This window comes from Ictidomys tridecemlineatus, chromosome 7 (assembly GCF_052094955.1).
Source record: "Ictidomys tridecemlineatus isolate mIctTri1 chromosome 7, mIctTri1.hap1, whole genome shotgun sequence".
In the NCBI taxonomy this organism is placed as follows: Eukaryota; Metazoa; Chordata; class Mammalia; order Rodentia; family Sciuridae; genus Ictidomys; species Ictidomys tridecemlineatus.
In genome coordinates this window covers 196,677,480-196,700,159 of record NC_135483.1, presented here as the reverse complement: position 1 = coordinate 196,700,159, position 22,680 = coordinate 196,677,480, and the positions used below count along the sequence as shown (strand labels likewise).

The window sequence follows — 22,680 nt, the reverse complement described above, 5'->3', positions numbered from 1 at the left end:
CCTGTGAGCCAAATGAACTGCTGTTTTCTCTGAATCACCTGGTCCCGGATACTTTGCCATAGTTACAAAACGGGCAGACAGCCCTGCACTACAGGCTGACCGGTGTGGGAGCAGAGGCCACCCAGGGTCACATGACCTCTCTCCAGGAGCTCCCGGAGCAGCCTGGTCACCTTCGATGCCCTGTTGGCTGCTCTCCAGCTGGGCCCTGCCGCCTCCTGGTCCCTGCTCTCTGGGCTCCGTGGCCCTGCCTCCTGGCTCCCGCTCTAGCTCCACAGAGGTCTCTCCTTCTGTCCTCAGCTCTCGGAGCCTGAGGTCAGCCTTGTTCCCAAGCCCAGGGGGACCCTGCCTGGCCACCTGAGTTAGCGTCTCCCTCACCCCGGCAGCTGAGGGGCGGGATGGAGAGGGCTGCTGAGCAGGGGCCAGAGACTGTCCACACCGCGGGCACAGACATGCGGGCTGGCAGTTCCCGTTTGGTTTTCGACTCCCCAAAACGGACGATGGGAGGCCCTGGGCCCGTGGGGTCAGCAGGACCGTCTGACCCACAGAACGTGCAGCGTTCCAGCCCACTGGCTTGTTCTTTGTTTCCTTTTAATCTGTGAGTTGTTGGGTCAATTCCAACCCAATAAAGACTCGCGTTTGTTCATCTTGGCATCAAAACCAAGCGTTTCAACGTCAGGACAAAATCAAAGCAGCCAGTTTTGAAGGAGCAAGGCTGGGAAGCACGGGGCAGAGGTCTGTGTGCAGAGTCTGCTCTAAACCCCACAGAACGGGCAGGACGGCGGCCGTGTGGGCAGGAGCGAGGGGCTGGCATCTCACCCGACCCAGCCACGGCACCCTGTCCAAACAGCTCTCGCAGCTGCTGGGGGTGCCCCGCGGTGGGCTGCAGGCCCGGGGCTCGGTGGAGGCTCCAGCACCTTACTGTCGTGTGTCAGTCAGAAAAGAAAGTCCTCCTCACCCTGCAGTCCTGGCCCGAGTCACAGGGCCTACCCTGGGGCAGTGCTCAGCGCTCAGTGCTCTCTGCACATGGAGAAGGTGGAGCATCCACACCGCCCGCCCCGTGAACACCGTGAGCGCAGGGTCACTCATCCGAGGTCGCAGACGCCATCTACCCCCAGCGGCCCCGAGGGCTGGTTTCCAGGACCCCGTCTTTCCAGGTCAGGGGATGGGGGGAAACAGCGGCTATTGCTTCTGCTGTTTTGCTGTGTTTGACAGATCACAAAACTACCTCTCTGTTCTTTACAGGGATGCCCCAAGGCCTTCGCACCCACCTGGACTCCCAGAATGTTACACCTGGCTGCAGGTTGCAGCTTGCTGGTGGGCTAGGAGGAAGGCGTGGATATGCCACGAAAGGTCTTTTATTCTCCTTCGTTCCGCAAGCATCGGCATTTTTAGCAGGGATCTCATTTCTGTTTCTGGTGAAGTGTTGAGTGTTTTGTGTTGTGAGCAGATGGGACTCCAGCCCAACGCACATAAACAACAAGGACCACATACTCACCTCCCTGCAGAGACGGGAGGTTCAGAGCCTTCAGGAGAAGTTCGATCCAGCCGACCAGTGATGCAGTGGGACCTGAGAGCCCTAGAGCACCTCCTCCATCTGCATCAGCGGCGGCTGCTAGCAGTGCCCCAGGAGGCCTGCCAAGGGCACCCGATGCAAGCCCATCTCCCGGGTCCACTCCCAGCCCCTTCTGGCCCTTCCAACCCTCCAGGCTCCTCACCAGGCCAGAGGGGCCATGGAGACCAGTGGCCATCTCCGTGCCCAGTCGGGAAGCCGCCTGCTGCAGGGGCCCTGGATGCAGAGATCTGAACATGGTGGGTGAGGCCTCAGGAAGAGGCACTGTCCTCAGGCTGCTCTACCACAGACACATCCTCTCGAGACCACAGAGGAGAGGGGGGGACTAAATGCAGACTGCATGTGGCATGGGCAGTGTGGGATAGTGCGGGCTCTTCCTGGGCCTCCCTTTCCAGAGCCACATCCTGGCTCTGCCCATTCCTTTAGAGATGGCCTCGTCCTCCGGGAGGCTACCTACCCACTCTGGGTGCTCAAGGCTGCTCCACCAGATCGCAACCTGCCTCTTAGGGTCAAGCACGTCCTGCAGAGGGCCTGGCAGCTCCAGGCACACACTGATCTTTCTCTGGCCACGCCCTGTGGACACGCTGGGCCTCCCTGGGCTTGTCAGCCTCGCGAGGCTCCTGTCCCCACGGAGCCGGAGTGCAGGCAGCGAGGCCCTGGATGTCTCCCTGCCTGTGCAGTTGCTTTTAAAAGCAAAGAGCTGAACTTCTGCATTTGGACTTGTTGGCTTTGGCCAGCGCTCCTGCCCGAGGCAGTGTCTGGGCCTTGATCCTGCAGGGACGTCCCCCAGTGTGGTCCTGCCCCTGAATGGAATCCAAGCCCAAGTTCCTCCTGCTCTGGGCCAGGGCCCTTGGCTAGGCTGTTTGCAACGCTAGTGTGACTGGGCCCAGGGTGGGGGTCTGCCAGTGCCCACTGTCCCACAGGTCCCCGCTCGGCATGGCGGCCTGGTTCTGCCTGGTGCCCGCCAGCCCTTTGCCTCAGGGCTTCCTCTGGACTCTCATGAACCCAGGTATGAGGTGGGGGGTTTGGGGCAGGCTTTCCGTAGAGCTCCAGGGACTCAGGCCACAGCCGAGCCACGTCCTGGGCATGTTTGCCCCGTGGCCTGTTCCAGGTCTGTCCTCAAGCCATGGCTGAAAGGCTGCTAACTGCCCTGGAGAGCAGCCGCAGGGCTTTAAAGCAAGGGTCATCATGGAGCAGTGACCTCCCGGACACACATCTGCTGGGGCCCGAGCCGCCAGCACACGGGAGCTGCACCCCGGGAGCCGACAGCGGGGCACAGCACACTGGGACATACACGGAGCCCTGGGAGCGTGCACACACCCCCAACAGAGCGCCTGTCCCTCAGGGTCCTCACCTAGGACATGGATGGGTGGGAAGAGGACAGGAATCCAGTGATCACGGCTGCACATCTCCAGGGCCTTGGGAGAGACCCTGGGAGGCCTGGGGACAGCGAGCCCCTCCTGTGCTGACTGGGTGTGCGGCAGCGGGCAGGGCGCAGCCTGCAGGCCCAGAGAGGCCGCCTCTGGGAGGCTGTGAGCAGGGACAGTCTGGGGGGCTGCCCAGGACTGGACTCCTGTCTAGCTGGGAATGGGGGCTGGGGAGGTGGGGGTGCCCCAGACTGGGGATGCCCTCTCAGGTCTCTTCTTGGACTCTGAGGCCCAGTGGACTCCACTCCTGACCCTCCCAGGTGGCCTAGGGTGTCCACTCACCCCCATGGGTGTCCCCTGACCAGCCCATGGTGTGGGTGGCTCCCAGGGCCAGGCCTCATGTGAGACGTGGTCACTCAGCAGGCAGGCCAGGCAGGACTCAGGCTGGGGCAGGTGGGCTCTGGAGTGGGGAGGCCACAGTGGGAGTCCCACCCTCCCATCTCTACGTTCTGTCCTACCTGACCAGAGGCCTGTCTGGGGTCACGAGGGGAGAGGCCTTTCAGGCTTCATGGCCATCCAGCACGGGGATCCTCCTGAGGCTCCGTAGGACCGCAGGGCTAGCTTCCCTCTTCGTCTCCCTAGAGCCCCTCCAACGGTTCAGGTGTGTGCACCGGGTGTGCATGTGTCGGTGTGTGAGCTGGCTGCATGCTCACGTGTGTTCATGCTTGTGCTGTGGAGTGAGTGGACATGATATGAGCATATGTGCACAAGCCCCCTGCTGCATGTGCATGTGCACACGGTGCACACGTATGTAGAGGTGTGTGCATGCACAGGTGTGTGAGGCATGTGCAACACATGTGGGTGCATGGGTATGAGAGGCATGTGTGTACATGGGTATGTGCATACATGTGTGCAAATATGGGTGTGTGAGGCATGTACACACATATGTACATACATATGTGTGAGGTGTGTGCGCACATGTGTGAATGCATGGGTGTGCACCCAGAGGTCTATGCTGTTGGTCACAGTGCAGGGGACACGGGCTCAGGCTGCAGGCACCAGCCCCCGACAGGTGCCCAGGACCCCTCTCCAAGCAAGCTGTGCTGTCCCATGGTCACTATTAGGAGCAAGCCAAGTGACATCAGTTGGGCTCAGGTTCTGGGGCTCCTGCCCTCTGGCAGATCTGGGAGCAGGGGTGGGTGAGGCTGCAGGCCACTATGGTCCCGCCAGAGACCCTCACTCCCAAGGTTGCTATCTGGGAGTTACCTGGGGTCTGTGTGTCCTCTGGTCTGTGGGCAGTCCTGCCCAGCAGACCCTGGCACCAGGTGTCATCCAGCAGACACAGTTCTGGTGGCTCAGGATGGTGATCAGGGGAGGTGTAAGGCCAGAGTTGGAAGCCCCCACCCTGGGGGCCAGCTGCACTCCCCACTGCTGCCCACAGGTATGGACAGAGTCACCTGGCCAGCAGGCAGGGTGTGGGACTCCTCGTCCCTCTCATAGAGAGGCCACCTGGACCAGACCCCAGCTAGACTCTCCTTCCTGGCTTCGGACGGTGACCTGGTGAGACGCCCGGCAGGCAGATACTCCACGCCTGACCACCTGGTACCTGTACAGCTCTGGAGAGCTGGGCAGTGCCCACGGTCCTTGGGGTCGACAGAGAGTGGAGGTGTTTCAAGACACCATGACCCACCCGGAGAAGGGGGCAGAGAGGCTGGGGCACCGGGTCTGGGGAGGGTGGACTCGGAGACGTGGGGAAGGCTGTGGGGGTAGGCGCTGGCCGGTGCTGACCTCGGAGAGTGGAAATGAAGAGCAGGAGTGGCCGGGGAGCGCTGGTGTCTTGCTGCTGAGGCTGCTGGGAGCACAGCCGGGATAGGGCCTGTGGCCGGGCTGGGGACCTCACCCCTGGGGTGGACGGAACCCTGACCATGCCCCAGAGGCCAGGTGTGGAAGGGGTCTACAGCCTCAGGGAGGGGCCCCGGGGGAGGAAGGGGCGTCCTGGGTGTGCCCCCAGGGGGGACAGGGACAGCCCCGCCCTGCCCTCTCCTTCTCTGCTGCCCAGTCACCCTGAGGTGCCTCTGGGCTGCACCTCGGCTCCCGCCCTGGTGTCCTGCCTCGTCACAGGCCCAAAGCCATGGAGCTGGCCGACCGTGGCCTGAAACTCTGGAACCATGAGTTTCCTTCTTCTGGGTTGGTTTCAGGTACTTTGTCACAGAGGTGGAACGTGGTTGACCACCGCTGCCCGGGCCTGGGTCTGTTAACACTCACAACCACACTCGAGTTGGTAGCCTCTAGAAATTTCTATGGCTCGTGCAGCCTAGACTTCTCCCGTCCTCTCCATTTCCCTTTAGGGTGGAGCAGCGGTCGTTCTGTGACCGGCTTTCTCAGGCCGTCCCTTGAGCTGCAAGAAGAGAGGCAGAGACCAGGGCTGGGTGGCATCTTTATTGTTCCTGGCGGGGAGCAGTATACACAGCACAGTGCAGTCACTTAGGCTGTAAAAATATCTCAATAAATAAACAAATAAGCAACATATACACTGAAACGGGGAATATAAAAAATGGCTAGCTGAGCAAGTCACAGAGCAGGGCAGAGATGTGACAAGGGCTCGTTCGGGGCTTCCTGAAGGTCGCGCAGAGGGCGGGGGTCGGAGGCAACTTGAGGTTCCTTTTCTGAGAGCCTTGGTCCAGTTTAAACAGATGGTATGAGAATGCATTTCTGTTTTATTAAAAAAATATACATTAAAAAAGGCACTTAGAGAGAAATACAAATCAAAATCCAGGTACTCATAAGCTCATTCCTGAATCTAGAGATTTCCAGAAAGAATAAGTCCACCCCCCAAAACAAGACCCAGAAGAAAGTTCCGGATGGTGACGAGATGACAGGTCAGAGGTCGCGGCAGGAGGGCGGAGTGGCCTTCCGTGCGGGGGTCTCTGGGAGGAGGGGCTCCGGCCTTGCCCCTGCTGCTGTCCCCCTCTGCACACCGCTGGAGCGCAGGGGCCGCCACGGTGCTGTCCAGGTTTCAGAAGCCGCAGGTGTGGGCCCCCCAGTTCCGCTGGGCCTCAGACACGCAGGTGGGTCTGGAAGACAGAGAGAGGGGTGAGCTGCTGGGGCCCTGCTCAGCGTCCTGCATCCTGGGGAGCCCACGGAGACCTGTCCTGCCTCAGGCCTCCTCTGGATGAAACTTAACAGGTGGCCCCTGCCAACACCCTGCTGCCCCCACGGTCCAGGCCAGGCCAGAGCTCCCAGACCCCCTAAAGACTGACCCCCACCCGACTCCCGGGGCTGCTGCAGCCCTTGGGCTCCACAAGCCTCCCTCAGCTGGCTGCGCGTGGGGAAGGGCTACTCTGGGTGGACACACTGGGCAGCCTGGAGGCAGCGGCTGGCACTTCTGGTAGTGATGGGCATCCAGGGCTGGGGTCAGGGGATGAGGACACAGAGACACAGGACAGCGCTAGTGTACTGTCGAAATGATCCCACATGCAGGAGAGGGGTGGGGACAGGACAGGAGAGGCAGATGCGTGTCACAGCGGCCCTGACGGCACCATCACGTGCACCTGCCACAGGCACAACCAGGAGATCCCGTCGGCGCTGTCCAAGAGCTTATCATGTGCCCGGTGTGTGTGTGAGAGGCGGGGGGGCTCTAGGCAGTTCCATCACATGTGCGGATTCTCGCACCCCGACTGTCACCAGCACACCCAACTCTTCCAGCACCGCAGAGTCCCCTCGTGCCACAACTGGTCTCTAAACACGCACAGGGCCAGTGGCAGTGGGCAGGGCCTGACTGGCTTCATGCCGGCGGGTCCCTGAGCGTCCTGGTGAGGACCCTCTGGGAGCTGCAGGAGCCTCTCTCGCCAGCTGCATGGGCAGCAGGTGGGAGACCAGCCAGGGACAAGGCCATGTCACACGCTCCTCACCGCCATACACACATGTGCACACACAGACACAACGCCTGCGCTCCACAGCAGGTCTGCTCTGAGTGTGCTTGTGACGGAACGGTGGGCCCCCAGGAGAGGGGACCCAGGCAGAGGGCCGACCCGGAATCCGGGACCCTGAGGCCTCACCTGCACCGCCCCTGCTCCCTGCAGATGTGCTGGCAAGGTGACGGACGCCTCCCAGACTTCAGCGGGTGGCTGCCGTAGGCCCAGTGCGAGCCACAGTGGGAGGAGCACAGGGGGCAGCAGGGGCGCCCGGCACAGCTGTGCGGGGACCCGCGAGCGTGCTGGGAATGTGCTCCAGGTGAAGGCCGAAGCCCTGGCACCCGGGCCCAGCCCACCAGCACCGGCCCCAGGCTGTGGCTGTGGCCAAGGTCATGTCCGACTGCCACGTGTTGCTGAGTGTCAGCACACACCCTCCCAGGTCACTGTACCATGATCCAGAGTTATGGCCTTGTCCTTCCAGGGACCTGAGCTCTGCTGGGGACTTTCACAGGCTCCCAGGTGCCGTTTCCCCACTGAATCAAGACAGATCTGACAAGGCTGAGAGGTTTCCCTAAAACTCATGTGCACAGACACACACTCGCAACACACTGGCACACACATGCACATGCAAACACACATGCACATATGCACACTTAGTGCACACGTGCGCGCGCGCGCGCGCGCGCACACACACACACACACACACACACACACACACACACACTTCTTTTTTTCAAGTTCAGAGCACTCCAAATATTTAAGCCTTTTTAAGTGGTCCTGGGCAGAAAGTCAAAGGCTGCTCTCTTTTGGAGAATGTGGTTGTAATTAGATAATTAATAAGGGGGGGGGTTGGAGAGAGCTAAATGGAAGCCTTCCTCAGTGGGAGGAAATAATTACATCAGCTTTTGATATATGAGCCGGGCCAGCTCTCCCAGGGGAAATACAGTATCATCCATGAAAAGCCAGAAATGGCAGGGGCTGTCTCCAGCCAGCGGTGGGTTTGCTTCATGTGCCCGCGGGGCCCAGGCTCAGGCAGGTTCATTAGTCTTCCTGACCAAGAGCCTGGCCCCTCCATGTCACCCTGACCCCGGCCACGTCTCCCGACATGGACGGCATTCTCTGCAACAAATGTGAAACATCTGGGCTCAAGTCTGCCTCCTGCACCGAAACGCCACCTGAGCCGAGGGCAGCATCCTGCACGCAGCTCGCTCCGCCTCTGCCTGCCTGGCCCGGGAGGGGTGGTGGAAGGAGCTCACTGCAGCAGCTGGACCGAGAGGGCACCTTCAATCCCCTGACCCCCACCAGACCATGGGCACAAAGAAGCTGCAAGGGTCTTGCTCAACTCTGTATCCCAGGGAACAACCAAAGATGAGACGCCAATGAAGAGTCTCCAGAAAGAGGGACAGGGCTTAAGGAGGAGGAGCTTTGTCATAAAGCTCTCCATCCACTCCCCTCTGAGCCCCCACTGAGGCTGTACACCTGCCTGCTCCTTCCCATCCACTCACCCACCACCCATCCATCCTTCCCCACATGCCACCACAGGTCCATGCAGCCATCCCTCCCTCCCTCCCTCCATCCCTCCCTCCATCCCTCCTTCCATCCCTCCATCCCTCCTTCTCTCCCTCCTTCCCTCCTTCCCTCCCTCCCTCCCTCCATCCCTCCATCCCTCCCTTTCCTCCATCCTTTCCTCCATCCTCCATCCCTCCCTTCAACCCTCTCTCCATTCCTCCCTCCATCCCTCCTTCCCCCATCTCTCCCTCCATTCCTTCCTCCCTCCCTCCATCCATCCCTTTTATCCCTCCCTCCATCCCTCCCTCCATTCCTCCATCCCTCCTTTCCTCTCTTCTTCCCTCCCTCCATCCCTCCTTTCCTCCCTTTCCCTCCCTCCATCCTTCCCTCCCTCCCTCCCATCCTCCATCCTCCATCCATCCTTCCACACATGCAAACTCATCCATGCACCCATCTATCATCCATCCATCCAACCCACCTCCATGTAAACATCCACCCATCCATCTCTCCAACACACATTGTCCATCTATTTTGCACTGAATGTGAAAAAAGTCAAAATGAATCAGAGGAGTCGAGCAGGTAGGGAAAGTGTCAACAGCTAGGGTGCAGAGCAGGTGCTTGAGTAAAGGAGGCACCAGCAGGACTCTGCAAAGGGAGAGAAGGGCAAAGCGTGCATGAGCGTGCACACACACACACACACACACACACACACACACACACACACACACGAGCTCCAGCCTGAGGAAGGGCAGGAGGCGGGAGCTGACCACAGACTGTGGGCTGTGACTGTCACCTCAGTGCCCGCCCCGCAGACACCCTGGATGCCACTCCATCTCTACCTGTTTCTCAACTCCTGGCAGGAGGAGGAGAGGCCTGGCCATCTTGGGCCTGGAGCTGCCCGGTCCCCTCCAATAGTGCTGCCCTGCCACTCTGCCTGGCCTTCCGCGGCCCCACTACCTGCAGCAAATGTCCCCTTCATCCTGGGATTGCAGTCCTCTGGGGCTGGGCAGTGCCAGGCTGGAGGGCTCTGTGCATACTGATGGAGAAGCTGAAGCCACCGTGGCCTGCGGGGTCTTGGTGGCCTTCTCCGTCTCGCTTGGCCAGCCTTCTTCCCTCTAGAGCATCGATAAGCACTGTCCTCCAGGAGGCCTTTGGTGCCCTGCCCTGCCCCGGGGAAGGAGGACAAGCCCTCATACTGCGGTCTCCTAGGGAGACATGAGGACGAGGTGCCGAGGCTGCTCCCACGGAGGAGGACCCAGTGGAAGCCAAGGGCCGACTCTCGGAAGAGGCAAGGCACAGAAAATGGAAGTTCTCCTGAGCACAGAAGCACCCCCCACGGACCAGCCTGGGAGCCAGCCTCGTGGTCAGACCCTCATGGGGTCTCCCAGCACTCAGAGCAGGCAGAGGCCACCAGGGCAGAGCACGGTCGCCCCAGGTTCCAGAAAGAGTGCGTCTTCCTATTAAAGGGGAGTTTGAGTTCTGGAAGGAAAATTCTGGATCCTTGGAATGAGGCAAACCTCCTACAGGACTTCAGAGAAAGAAGCGAGGGCATCCTGACTTGCCCCCATCCACCAAACAACGACCCCAGGATGTCCCTGGTGCTGCTGGAAAGGCGGGGCCACCCTGGCGTCCTCCCGTGCCAAGAGCAGGCACATGGGGGAACTCACCACGTGGAGGGGCACCGGGCACCCTGAGGAAGCACTGGTGGAAGATGCCCGTCAAAACAGGACGCGGCTGAGCCACTGCCAGGGCCACAGACACCCGACCACCTCCACAGCAAGACAGGCACGTGTCCAGCAGGGAGACCACAGACCACATGAGAGCAGGAAGTGGGGAAGCCAGGGGCCCTGGGCACAGGACCCGCCGGGCACCTCACGGATCCCCATCCCCCAAGTTGGCCCAGGTCACACCATGGGGAAGGAACACCAGTAAGACCTGAGCCAGCCAGTCCCACCTGTGTGCGGTTCTCTCAATTCCTGTGGTGTCCAGCCACCCAAACCCAGGGAGAGGCAGGAAACCAGGAGCATCAACCGCCAGATAAACTGGCCAGGTGGCAGAGGGCGCACGTCCCACAAAGATCACGGCCCCAGGTGGAGACAGGGCATCAGACAGCACCTGCTGGGAACAACCCCCTTTCCCCTTCCCCACCAGACAGACTCCCCCATGAAACACCAGCGCAGCACCAACTGCTGCCAGGTGGCCCAGGACAAAGGACAGGCATCGCCAGAGGGTCTAAACAGCAGCGTCCTCAGAGACATGAGCACATCAAGCCTCCGTTTTAAAGAATCGATTTCAGGTGACCAAGAAATCTGAGCTACAGGAAGGCAGAGGTGCGCACCCTGGGATCTGCTGCAAGGGGTGCCAGCACCCCTGTTGGACCCCAGAGCAGCCCCCAGTCTTGGTGAGACCGGAGCTGGAGCATGGGGCTGCAGGCTGGCCGGGGCCCAGGGAAAGTGCTGGCTTCTCCAGGTCTCAGCCTCCTCGTCTGAAACACGACTGGAGGTAACAATAGCACCTACTGCGGGGTGCAGTGAGGGCTAGTCGCTGTGTCCCGTGGAAACCTTGGGCCCTGGGTGGCACCACCAGGGAGCTGGAGGGCAGGGTGCTTCTTCCCCAGCTGCCTCCTGTGGTCTCAGACAGACCTGGCACACACAGGTGCTCAGCAAGTGCTGGGAGATGAACCACAAAAGAGAGGCCGGTCCACCTGGAGTGCAGCACCCTGGCTCCCAAGACCTTGCAGACCCAGCAGGAGACCGTGGGTCAGAGAGAGGATGACCCACAACAGGGAGGTGGGCCGGCTCTGCTGGTGCCCACAGGACATGGAGGGCACAGGCAGGGCACCCCCTGCCTTCTGACCCAGGTGCTTGTGCTTGAAGAGGGGCAAGCCAAAGGTCTGTCAAAGAACCCAGCAGTCGCCATGGGGGAGGCCACTGGGAGGGAGGGCTGCTGGACCACCTGACCATGGGCTCCCAAGTAATGAGGTGCGGCTGACCAAGCCTGGGCAGTGGAGGGCTGCAGGGACCTGCTCGTCAGTCCAGCCGCTCCCCCTAGCTACTCCAAGGGGGGACACAGGCTGCAAGAGTAGCCTATAAGGCTGGGCCAGTAGGATGCCTACTCCCAGCTGGTGGACAGAGCACTCGCCCCCACCTGTGCAGAGAGGAAGGAGGAAGAGCACCAGCGGGGACCCCCCAGGAACCCAGGAGCTCACCCAGCTGCCACCTGCAGAGAGCTGCGACTCAGCACACCCAGGCCGGGGCTCTCTGTATCATTCAGAACAGACGCGGAGTCACATGCTCTCCCAGGTCCTGCCGTGGGGAAGGTGGTCCTGGCCAGCAGCAGCAGGACCAGGGAGCCCATCAGCACTGCCCTTCCCTGCCCTTGCCTGACCTGGGCCAGCACCTGCATGCATCTAGGCCCCAGCTCCCCTCGAGGCCCCTTAGGCAGAAGGTGCTGGCGGACATGCCAGTTACCAGCCACACCCTGCAGCCTCAGCCCTGCTCAGAGAAGGAAACAGGCCGGGAGGTCCCATGTCACACGCTGCTCCCCGGGTGACCCTGGCCTCACCGTGGGCCCTGGCGCTGAGGCCTTGACAGTCCAGGCAAGGAGCCCTGGGACCCTTGGGGACAGCCTCAGGGGGCAGGAGGGCCTGGGGGCAGGCCCACACATAATGGACCTTGCTGGCCACACCCCACTGACTACCCATCTGAACAGGCAGGCGTCAGGGGCCAGCAACCACGCCAGTGTCAGAGCAGCAGGTCCCTAACCCTCGCTGGTCCCCAGCCACTGGTGCAGAGAGGCCTGGGGAGCGTCATTCCCACCTGGCTGAGGCTTCAAAGACCCACTGGGCGAGTGCAGGCCAGCTGTGGGCAGCCACGCCTGCTGCCAGCTAGAGCTGGCCCTCCCCAGCCCAGAGCCACTCCCCTACGCAGTCTTTGGACAAACGCCTTGTGCAGAAAGGAGGAAACGAGGTTTTCATTGTCAAAGGAGACCATGGAGCCTCATGGACAGCTCTGCCCAGGGCAGACGTGCAGGGAACGCTGGGGCCTGGGTGGGCAGGGTCTCTCACTCAGCAGCCAGGGAGGCCTCAGTGGGTGGCGGGGGGGCCTGGCAAGCGAGGAGCCAGAGGTCCAGCCCCCCGGAGGGTGCTGGGATGGGTCCACTCCTGGATAAAGCTGAGGTTCCCTCCAGTCCCACTAACCTGCCTGCACCTCTCCCTGCTCTGAGCAGGCTCTGGATGCCCGGGGACAGTAGGACAGGCAGTCACGTGGCAAGCAGAGCGAGGGACCCCAGCCCCATGAGGAGGACTACCCACCGCACAGTCATCGGCTTCTGAAGCTGGGGACTTGGGGAGCAGGGATGTATGGGGCACCCCTCTGCAGGTGGGCCTCTGCCGTGGACCCCTTACCTTCCCTAGGAGGCGGGTGAGATGTGACCCTTACAGGGGATGATGGCAGGGCCAGGAGGAAGGGACAAAGGCAGACTGTTCTCTCCCAGGCAAACATAGATCAAGGCGCCACGGGACTTCTCAGATCAATTTGTTTTTACATCGTGTCTTTGGAAGGCTGTGCCTGGGCCCCTGACCCCTCTTCTGGGGGTCCCTACCCTTTAAAGGGCTGTTGAAGCACTCTATCAACCTGCTGCTCTGCAGGACCCTCTGGGGTCCCTTTGCAGGCTCTTGGGCCCTTTTTTCAAAGAGCCAAATGGGAGCCACAGCCATGTGCTTCTCGTTAGGCCAGCGCGTGAGAGGAGTCCACACGCTGGCCAGGGTGCCCTGCCCACAGGGCCAGACTGCAGACCCGGGAGCTGCCCTCTGTGCCTATGGGGAGGTGTGGGCCCCCTTGCCCTTGGAGAGTCAGGCCGGACCAGGAATAACTGGGTGGGTGAGAGTCCACCTCCCCCTGCACCCATAAAGCTCCCAGGGCACCAGCAGACTCCCAGCACCTCCAGGCCATGCAGAGAAATGGGCCGGACACCGCCTGCTCTCGGCAGCACTCGCTGACCTCGGGGATCTCCAGGACCCGTGGCTGGGGACCAGCGAGGGTTAGGGGACCTGCTGCTCTGACCCTGGTGCAGCCCTGTGTGTTTCTGGGGACAGTGTCCCGTTTGTGCTCCCTGAGGCTGACGTTGCCTGGGCCCGCTGAGCCCTCTACACCCTCGACGTCCCCCTGCTTCTGGACACCACTGGGGGGACTTCTCCGCTGGGCCCAGGGTGAAGCTGGGCAGGCAGTCGTAGCCGTCTTCCCCGTCCCTGTCCCTCTCTCTGGCTCCGTGGTGCATGCGTCCACCCTGGCTTGCTGGCCATGTGTGAGAAAGGAGTCCTGCCGGGAAGGGCTGCATCGGTGGCCCTGGCTGCTGCCTACCACCCCAAGTGGCCCAGAGCAGGACCATTGGCCGAGCTTCTTCAGGGAAGACAGACCTCCGTGGCTGGCAGACGGCTTCTGGGCCCAGCGTGCGTGGGATCTGGCTGAAGGCGCTCCACAAGCTCATGGGTCAGGGCACCCAGGCTCTGCGAGGCAGTGAGCTGCCCTGGCACAGAGTGGAGGGACAATCAGCCAGGAAGTGGAACCAGGTGTCCAGGCGCTCCTCACACCGCCGTGGGACACTGAGTGAGGAAGGGGGTCTGAGGCTACCTGCCCTCTTTGAGTAACGACGCAGCTGACAGTGAACTGGCCATCACTGGTGCCAGCTTTGCTTCCCAAAATGAATTCTCAGTAAAACCGGCAATCTAAAAATGCCGGACTTGACAGCAATGGCTTCACCTACGTCGACCTCACGGAGCAGTCTTTTTTTTTTTCCAAAAGAACCAGGTAAAAGTAGCCATCCTTGAAACTGTGCAGACACCCACTTCCTGCGCAGGAGAGCGGCTCTGGGCTGGGGAGGGCCAGCTCTATGCTGCCACTAGGCTGCCGCCACAGTGAGCCCAGGAGAGCAGCGCTCCCTCTGTGAAGGCCAGGCTAGGCAGGGCCAGCCTCCCAGGAGGCTGCTGTCCACTCTTGCATGCCTGTGCCCTCCAGAGCAGGCGGGTCTCACACTGGCCATGTCTCCTCTGCAACCTCTCCTTGTCTGCCATGTGGCCAGTACCACCTGCCCTGCAGCAGGGTCACCTGACACATGGCAGTGCTCACTTCCTGTTGAGAAGACTTCCAAGTGCCCATGAGCCTCAGAGCCACCCATAACAGGTGAGGCCACGGGCCCCAGGGACTGACGGCTCCCTGTCCCACATGTCCCACATGCTACCTTCACTGGAATTTTCTGTGACCTTCACTACAATCAAACAACGTGAGCAACCTCAAGGTAGACATCCACCTGGAGTGTCCCTAGAGACGCAGCCACCCTACAGTGAACATGCTACACACAGAGTGTGCACGTCGCTGTTCTGACCAGGAAACAGGGACAGAGAGTTGGTCTCTCCAAGAGCAGATGGGCAGGGGCTCAGGCGGGTCTGGTGTCCCTGTGCATTTGGCATCTGTATACTCAGAACCCCCAGCTGCCCCTGGGTGACCACAGGGTGTGTGCACACACGGCACAAACAGTCGTCATGGTTTTTTGTTTCAGGAATAATCATAAAGGAAAGGTCTGCGTATGTTCAGGACAGACAAAAGTTTTTTTCAAATGTTTTCAATCCTAGGTTGGTAGAATTCACAGCTGTGGAACACACACTACACACACATGTGTATGTGTATGCATGTGTGTGGGCCCTGTGTGCACACGCACACCGCGTCCGCAGGCCATATGTAGACAGAGCGTGTGTGCGTGTGCCCATACACACGGCATCTCTCCTCCTACTGAATCCTGAACTCGAGGTTGGGGTGGGGACTTCACACTCGTGCTGTGTGTGAAGCCCACCGTCCGGCAGCCGGTGTGAGTGCAGGGACCTGAGTCAGTCCAGGCAGACTGTCTGCTCGTCTCCACCGGCCACCACAGCGTCTCTGCTGGATCCAGGACTCCAGGGAGGGCCACCAGCCCGAGAGCCAGGAGATGGAGACTCTTGGCACGACAGAGCTGGCGGCAGCCCCGGGAGGTGGGAGGTGAGAGGTGCCGGGGAGAACACTGGACGCCCACAAGAGCATCCAGACCACCTGAAGACCCTCCAGCGTCTCCCCTCTGGAGAGCAGCCCAGGCAGCCCGGGAGGGAGCGTGTGAGGGCATCTTCCATGGACTGTGACACTATCCTGGGGCTGGGGGGTCAGAAGTGACTAGGTTTATATGAAGGATGGCAGAGTGAGAGTGAAGATCCAGGATGCAAAACAAGCCTTGAACCAGCAAACTCACGCTGCAGATATCTGTACACATTTCCACAGATCCAAGGCTGTTACTCCTTCTGCAGGAATCGTTCCTCCCTTAGCTGCCCATTTTTAATGCACTTAGTTGAGAGTCGTCCTCTGCCTTAACACCCGACGGTGACTCAGTTTGTCAAGACAGACCCATGGATATGCAAAATGGCTTCATCGTCCACGTCTGTAAGTGAATGCAGGCATCTACTTTAGACCCCCTGATCCAGAAACCACCTTCCCCTCTCGGTCCTCTTTAATCAAGCTTGGTCAATAAATAGATGCAATGCAGATGTTTGGTGTAGCTTTAAAGAATCCAGGTTGGATTCACTTTAAAACAAAACTCTACCCTGCAATCAAATAAAAAGGATGAAAGTCAGTAGAGAGAAGAAAATCCAACAAAATCCTAGGACTCTGAAAATAAGCAAATGGAGCCTGAACCGAAGGTAAAGATCCAAATCACAGTTAGGGAAAGTGCAAAATGATCTAAACCTTTCAACTTTTAGTGCAAGTCACTTTAAGGAAACCTGATATTCAGAGACTTACGTTTAACAAACAAACAATGGAAGTTATGGCTACACCTTGAAAAAGTCTTAGAATTTGTAAAAGCTTTAGTGAAAAGTGCCTTTAGAAACTGAGCTCCTTTAATGTCAATATTAAGTGACTTGTTTTAAACAACTTTCCCCAGAAAATACTCATTTCACAAAGCCAAGTCCACCTGCACCAGCTTTCCAGGACCTCACAAAACACAGTAGAGAACACTTTAGTCAGGGCAGGGCAGGCTCCACTGCTACAACAAGCAGAGTCTCAGCGGCTTAATGCCACCGTCATTTACCACTGGCTCATTCAGGTTGTCGGGGGCTCTGGTCCTCATGTCATAAAGGGACTCAGGCTCCCAATCTCCGTGGCCTTATGGTTGCACTATTCAGAACCCTTGCCTTTCCAGGATGATAGAAGAGAGACCAAAACGGTGCACAGTGGTTCTTCCATACCTAACTGGGAAGAACTAATGTCACTTCCTCTCAAAGTCCGTTGGCTGCCACCAGCCACCAGGTCCTGCCTAACCACAGTGGTTCCCAGGAGTTAGAAGAAGAGACTCAACTTAGGGGTGCACCATGGAGTCTGCCCAAGTGCCAAAGCAAGAGTTTTAAACAAAGGATTGTCTAAAACAAACAAAAAAAGTAATTTATAGATGGAATTTGAGAAACTGTCTGGTGATTTAATTACAATAATCTCTGCCAAATGCCAAGATTCCATTCCAGAAAATGAATGTAGCAGAATCATGGCTGGGGAAGTCCGAGCATTAGAGAGAGAGGTGAGGATCTCAGGATACAGTGAGCCTGTGAAAGAACTGACCAAAAATAATTGTCAGAATCACAATAAGGGCAAAACAGACAGTGAGGTGACATTTAGACGTCTTAAATAGATAAAATGGTGTGGGACTCACTAAATCACGACCGAGCTTGATTGAGATGAGACGGTGGTGTGGAAGAGGGAGTGTGGGCTCTACCTGGGAGAGGGACGGGCACCTCGTGCTCAGAGCAGCGGGTGCTGGTGTTATTCACTTGGAGGGTTCCTGGGCACCCGTGCTTGGGGAGCTGATGGTGCTGGAGGGAGCCGCAGGGTCCAGGTGAGGGGCTCAGCTCTGGTGCAGATGCCCCTTCTGCACCCGCAACACAACTCCAAGACCCACCAGTGGGGAGGCCGTCACCGCTGTGCTCGGGGCCCCTCTGCCGTGGGTTATCACAAGGGCTCAAGCCTCTTCTCACTACAACGCTGGCCTCCCTGGGCCGCTCCACTGGACAGAGGCTGCACTGTCATCTCCGCTCTCCCTGAAGTGAATTTCTGCCACACCAAGAGGGTGGCTGGGGGTCTCCCAGGCACCCCCCATCCCTGAGTTTCCAGAAGGCTGCCCAGAAGTACCCCTCAGATTTTGGGTAAGGTGAGCTCATGATCAGGATGGGGACTGTCACTTAGGTGTGCGCTCATCTTTAAAACATTGCAACCACTGACGTCTTCGAGGTGAATTTGAATTCTCCCTCAAGCTTTGTACCGTGGATTAGAGACCCATAAATGAGACTTTTTTTTTGAAGGTGCAGACAGAAAGAAGGATGGAAGACCAAAGGATGCCCACCCTTCTCTGTCGTCATCTTTATTAACCCAAAACAGATCACATATGACCCACCACCAGTGACCACACTGAACTAGTGTTCCTTTCCCCCTGGGTTCATGTGAACACAGAGACGCTCACACCCAAGGACGTTACTATGGAAACCAGGTAGTGCACCCACCCAGTTATCTTTTTTTCCCACTTTTTAAAATTAAACTAATTTGTTATACATGATGGCAGAATGCAGTCCATTTCATATTACACGAATAGAGCACAATTTTTCAAGTCACTGATGGTTCACAAAGTATGTTCACACCATTCGTGTCTTGTACATGAACTTAGGGTAATGATGTCTGACTCATCCCACCATCATTCCTACCCCTTTGCCCCCTCCTTTCCCCTCCCTCCCCTTTGTCCTATCTAAATTCCTCCATTCCTCCAATGTGCCCCCCAATCACCATTATGAGTCAGCATCCTCATATCAAAGAAAACATTCAGCCTTTGGTTTTGGGGATTGGCTAATTTCACTTAGCATGAGATTCTCCAACTCCATCCATTTACCTGCAAATGCCATGATTCTATTCTCTTTTATTGCTGAGTAACATTCCATTGTGTATATGGACCGCAGTTTCCCTACCCATTCACCTACTGAAGGGCATCTAGGTTGGCTCCACCGTTTAGCTATTATGAGTTGTGCTGCTATGAACATCAATATGGCTGTGTCCCTATGGTATTCTGTCTTTAAGCCCTTTGGGTAGAAACTGAGGAGTGGGACAGCTGGGTCGAATGGTGGTTCCATTCAAGTTTCATAGATGAAACTTTTTAATGAACCAAAATGATGTGGGAAAAAATTGCTTTTCCCCCAAATCGTCTACTTTGAGTCTCAGTGTTTTCACTGCTGCGTGGAAGGCATACTTCGTGCCGAGCAGAGCTGGGCCTCCCGTGTCCACAGCACTTGGGCCATAACGTCACTAGCAGCCTGGGACTCGGGTGTCAGAAGGTCTCTTCAGGCCCTGAAACACAGAGCGGTTCTGCGGGTTCGGGAGAGACTGGTTTCTCCCGTGGGGGGCAGCTTCCCTGACCAGGCCCAGCCTCCCTCTGATGCTTGCCCCCCAGGAGAGCTGCACTGGCTTGGCGGCCAGTCTCTGGGGAAGAGTGAATGGCACATGCCGGTCACCAATGGTATCTTCCCTTGGGAGCCATGAGCAGCTGACTAGAGAAAGGTGTGCTGGGCAGTGGGACGGGCAGAACTGGACCCTTCAACTCAACCCTCACCAGCAGTAAGAGGCCCTGCTACGGCCCTGACCTTTGCAGCAGGTCCTGCCTGGAGGCCTGCGCCAGGGACCACATCTGAGTCTGCTCACAGATCAGTCCAGACCTAGAATCTTCCCAGGCTTAGCTGGACTTCCTGGAGGAGCACTCAGCCCTCCCAGCTCCCCTCTGTCACCTGCTGCTGGGGGGCCTCATGTCTCCAAGTGGAGGTAGGGAGGCCCGCCTGTGGGTCTTGTGCTCAGGGCCCTGCATTCTGGAACCCAAGGGAGAGGCAGGCATGCACTCATGGGGAGTCCAGACACAGTCACCCCACAAATGTGTTCCCAAGAACAGCCGGAGTGGAGTGAGCCCTTGTCTTCCCCCAAAGTGCTGGGCAGGGAGCTCAGTGCCTGGGGGAGGGGATGGAGAGATTCCTGGGGGGGGGGTGCTGGGGGTTGAGATAAACACCAGAGGAGGCTGGTGGGCTGAAACCAGAGCCCTGTGCTTTGCCGGCCCACCCGCCCACCCGAGCAGCCTTATCGCCATCAGTTACTGAAGACATCACAGTCTTGCCCATCCTCCAGCTGGGAACCAGAGCAGAGCCTGCAGCTCCCTCCCCAGCAAGGCACAGAATCAACCGCCTCTCCCCAGGGCCCTCTCAACGCCCTTGGAGCTGGGAATGCATTTTACCCAACTCCCTCTGTGTGCTCAGAGCTCCTCCCTGGCCAGGATTCTAGAAAATTCTTTTGCTTGAATGCTAAGTGCTTTCCCTGATCTCCTTCAAAATCCCAATCCTTCTCTTTCTGTTGGAATTGAAGGACGGGGAGTGATAAAGCCTGGGCTCGGGCCATCTCCTGTCCCTCGCCCTTCTCTGTTTTCTCTCTCTCCCTATTTTCCTGTTTAATGTCAAGTAAACCAGCCCAGCTCCTCAGGGATGTGCAGCTGCAGAAGTGAGTGCAAGTGGATTTCAAATCAGCAGAGAATTTTAAAAATGAGTCATGTGCACACCCCCGTGTGCGAGGCTGGGGCTCTGCGGCTGCACTGCACAGGGGTCCTGCACTCCTGGAGAGAGGTCAGGCCACGAGGGTGGCCTCCAGTGGAGGAGAGTCACCACCAGCCCCGTCCAAGCAGAAAAACAAGGGCCGTGCTCATGCTCTGGCCTCCTCCCAGTGCTTCAAAGTCCCCTAGGGAACATCACAGTGGCCAGCGGAGGTGGGCGTGGCCCGGTGGCAGAGCACGCGCCTGGCATGCAGGAGGCTTCAGGTTTTGTGCTCAGCACCATAAAGAAAAAGGAAGTGAAGACTCGGAACACCGAGGCCTTTCTCAGATTTCTAGAAAAAATAGCAAAAAAAAAATAATTATACACACACACACACACACACACACACACACACACAGAACTGGGGAAAGGGTCCTGAAAGGAACGGCCTGCCCATCCCATACAAAGCAGAAGGACTGCTGTCAGGAGCCTGTGAACGCCGAGGACCCTGGCACCCCATCTCCCCTGTCCTGGCCTGCTCCTCAGCCTCAGTGCCCCGGCGCCCAGGAAGATCAACTCCAAAGGATCATTCCATTTTATTAGAAAAGAAAGAAAGAAAAAAGAAAAGAAAAGAGACAAGTTTGTTCTTGGAGAATTTCTAATTTAGAGTTCTCGGCACCGGTGCTCCAAATCGTTTGGCTCCTAGTGAATCCCTCATCATGGAACAAAACTGATCTCTCAGCTGCAACGGTGCGTCTTCCCTTCGGGAAGGGTTTCCACAGGTCCTCACTCCTGGCTGGGAGGCCCGGGCATGGAGGGGGCATTGAGTGTCGTTGGCATCCAGGCCAGAGGGCGCTGCAAGGGCAGGAGAGTCAACCCCCGATGAGGTTCACACTCGCTTCCGAGGGCTGCTCTGTCGGGAGGGGACCTGGCACGGGCAAGGACACCAGGCGTTGGCATTCTGTCGGGCCCGAAGCATAACAGTGGAAAACCTACTGATGTGTTTTCCAGCCACCCCCGTATTCGCAGCCTGCGAGGTGCTGAGAAGGCCCGTCAGCGCAGGGCCAGAGAAGGGCCAGAGAAGGGCCCGCGCCAGCAGGAAATGTACACAGCCATGTCCACTAAGACGGTGTCCCCAGGACAAGGACCCATGCTGCTGCTGCTGGGGAAGGAAGGAAAAGAGCCCCCAAGAAGGGGACAGAGTGGGGCTTGGAGCAGGGACAGGGCCCAGGAGCCAGAGCACCCTCCATGAGTGGAGGTGGGAGAGTGCGGGAGACAGAGAGCGGACAGTCAGCAGCTTGCCGTGGAGCCGCTGTGAGGCCCAGGGCTCACTGGCTGGGGAGCCTGGCACCGGAGGATGGCACCTGCTCCCTGCAGCCCACCATGCCCAGTGTTGCCATCTCAACGCCAGGTGGCTCCTCCCAGAGACACTTCCCTACACGGGATGTGTGGGACAGCACACGGGCCTGCTCGGGCCTAAGGACCTAGGGTTGCTGAGCTGAGCTGGGCAGAGACCCCAGCCCCCAGGCCTGCCTGCTCCTCTCCAGATGAGCAGCGCCCACCAAACCCCACTGGAGAAGCCCTGCCTGGAACTCTCACTGTGGAGCGGCTCCCTGCACCAGGCAGACTGAGGACATGGGTGTGCATGAGTCAGAGTGCAGGGGGTTGGGGGTCCAGGAGGAAGAGAGCCAGCCCTACCTCCACTGGACCAGCAGCGGTCAGCCAGGGCTGTCTACCCGCACTCACTGGCCCTCCGGTAGCTATTTCCGCCCTTCTAACTCCGAGAGCCGCCCTCTCTAGCAAGCCCTTCCTGACCCCCATCTGCACCAGGCACTGCAGGCCGTGTGCCTGTCGCACCCACCTTCCTGGGCACGTTGGGCGGAGGCTGCTGGAGCAGGGCCGGGAGGAAGGGGCATTTTAGAAAACCCCACAGCCTTCCGAACGCACACCCTTCCAGGAAGCAGCAGGCCTGCAGAGTGCGCAGAAGTGCTGGGAAGGGAGGGCACGTGCACACACGTGTGCCGGACAGAATGGCCATCTGGCTCATCAGGTAAAGCAAGTCAAGGGGTAAGGGCACCCATAATCAGCACCCTGGCAGAATAAGAGGGACAGGCCTGCGGAGATGGGCAGGGGCCACCCTCACTGACAGTGCGGCCAGTTCCACCTCTCCACTGCCACTCCATCCAGCAGGGCCAGGTCACTGACCTCACCAGAGGGTTCTGACCCCGAGCCTCTCCAGAGTGCCTCATCAGGGTAAGGCAAGGTCAGTCCACTACGGAGGGGCAGTCTCAGTGGGGACACAGCCAGGAGAGCACGTCCACCCAGATGGGACAAGACTCCTCTTGCCCTCCATGTCTGCAGTCCTCCTCTGCACGAAGCACACACGGCAACCTGACATTATAGACTCAGATTTCCTGTTTCTACCTGTGGTCTCTTTTTTGTACTGGGTCTTCTGGCCCTCGGAGACGTGCTCCTGTGCCCTCCTTTGGTGAGTTCAATATGCGAACCCCTGCCCCATTCTCCAGCATCTGTGTCTCAGAAGGAAATGCGTGCAGTGGCTATCCTGAAATGTGCTCATTCTGCATGATCCATTGAAGGAGTAGAGCCCGCATCATAGTGGGGAAAAGATAAGCCCATCCTGCTACCTGTGCTGTGTCAGAGCTCAACAGTGAGGGCCGGGAGTGACCCCAGCCCCGCCGGCTGGTCTCT

General features: G+C 58.6%; 1 protein-coding gene across 1 annotated transcript in view; it reads right to left on the bottom strand.

The window, feature by feature from the left end:
- Positions 1-5,363: 5,363 nt before the first annotated feature.
- The window catches only part of Twist2 (twist family bHLH transcription factor 2), a 40,293-nt gene continuing 22,976 nt past the window's right edge, over positions 5,364-22,680 (bottom strand). Inside the window, exon 2 of the mRNA XM_021719641.3 lies at positions 5,364-6,011. The gene's annotated coding sequence lies outside the window, so the exon portion shown is untranslated. The remainder of the gene's footprint in view (positions 6,012-22,680) is intronic.